Raw genomic sequence first — 1,940 nt, forward strand, 5'->3', positions numbered from 1 at the left:
GTTTATAGCGCAAATAATAAAAACCCCAGAGGTGATCAAATACCACCAAAAGAAAGCTCTATTTATGGGGAAAAAATAATAAACACTTAATTTGGGTACAGTGTTGCATGACTGCGCAATTGTCATTCAAAGTGTGACAGCGCTGAAAGCTGAAAATGGCTTGGGCAGGAAGGGGGTTAAAGTGCCCGGTATTGAAGTGGTTAATGAACTGTAGCTCCCCAGTGCCAGCAGCACTCATGCAGCCCCAGACCATGACACTTCCACCACCATGCTTGACTGTAGGCAAGACACACTTGTCTTTGTACTCCTCACCTGGTTGCCGCCACACATGCTTGACACCATCTGATCCATCTGATCCAAATATGTTTATCTTGGTCTCATCAGACCACAGGACAGGGTTCTAGTAATGTATGTCCTTAGTCTGATTGTCTTCAGCAAACAGTTTGTGGCCTTTCTTGTGCATCATCTTTAGAAGAGGCTTCCTTCTGGGACGACAGCCATGCAGACCAATTTGATGCAGTGTGCGGCGTATGGTCTGAGCATTGACAGGCTTCCCCCCCCCCCCCGTTTGAGGAAGCCAAATTATGGGATATATATTGGAATTTTAATTTAATTTGTTCTACTAGTAATGGCTGCGATCAGTGACTTATAGCGGGACTGCGATGTTGCGGGGACAATCAGACACTTACTGACACTTTTTGGGAACCAGTGACACTAATACAGTGTACAGTGCTAAAAATATGCACTGTCACTGTAATAATGACACTGGTTGGGAAGGGGTTAAACATCTAGGGCGATCAAAGGGTTAAATATGTGCCTAGCTAGTGTTTTGTTGTGCTATTTTTACTAGGGGAAGACATAGATTCTAGTCCCTGCATTACAGGAACACAGAATGTATCCCTTCCCCCTACAGGCGGAAATGCCAAATTTTGCATATGAATGAACATAATTCGGAGCACAGCTGCCGCCCTATAGTAAAACTGCTATAGGGCGGTCAGCAAGTGGTTAAGAGGGAAGGAGGAGGCCCACCATTTCTAACCTCTTTTTTAAATGTTAGTCGATTGGTTATGCTTGGCTTCAGTGATATCTGCATTGTTGACTCAGAACAATCATGTAGCAAATGAAAATCAGAGAAATTACATTATTCTTCTCTCTGTAAGTCTTTTGAGTTAGTGATTCAGTATGTACTGAAGCAAAAGGATCACAATACAGCAGGCAGGGATGGACTGGTACAGAAATTTGGCCCTGAACTTCATCTAGACTGGCCCACTTTGACAGGTCTCTCCCATGGCGGCCGGACAACCCCCGCACCCCCCCCCCCCCGGCCACCCGCACCCCCTCTCCCCCTTCACTAGTCACTAGCCGTTCTACTTTATTAGAGTAGAACGGCTGGTACTGGTACTCTTATAGGCAGTACCAGTGGGGAAGCCAGAAATGATTTCCCCCGAATCAGTTCGGTGCCCCCCTTATGGGATAAGATTAGGCAGAAGTGAGAAACTCCCAGGCCATAGCTGTTGAGTCAGCTGTCTGTCCCCTCCCCCCATGCTCCTCTGTCGTCCCCCCTGCTCCTCTGGTCCTCCCCCTGCTTCTTTGTTACCCCCAGGTGAGCGCTGCGGGGAGGGAGAGACAGAGGAGCGGAGGTGGGCAGCAGTCCGCTGTCACTGAAGCCGGCCCACTGAGCCATCGGCGCACCGGGAAACTCCCTGTGGTCCCAATGGCCAGTCCATCCCTGACAGCAGGTAATTAGCATTTTTAGAACAAGGTCAACAATTACCACCTACACACAGTATTTCTCTAATGTCAGGCCGATCTTGAAATGGAGTTCTTTAAACCAAGATAAGTACAGAGATGCCTTTTACACACAAACCTCTTGGCCTCATAATCTCTGTATTAGATGTGTTTTTATGGGAGGAACCCTTCTGTAATAGGCTTCTTAAAAC

This window comes from Rana temporaria, chromosome 10 (genome assembly GCF_905171775.1).
Source record: "Rana temporaria chromosome 10, aRanTem1.1, whole genome shotgun sequence".
NCBI classification, from domain to species: Eukaryota; Metazoa; Chordata; class Amphibia; order Anura; family Ranidae; genus Rana; species Rana temporaria.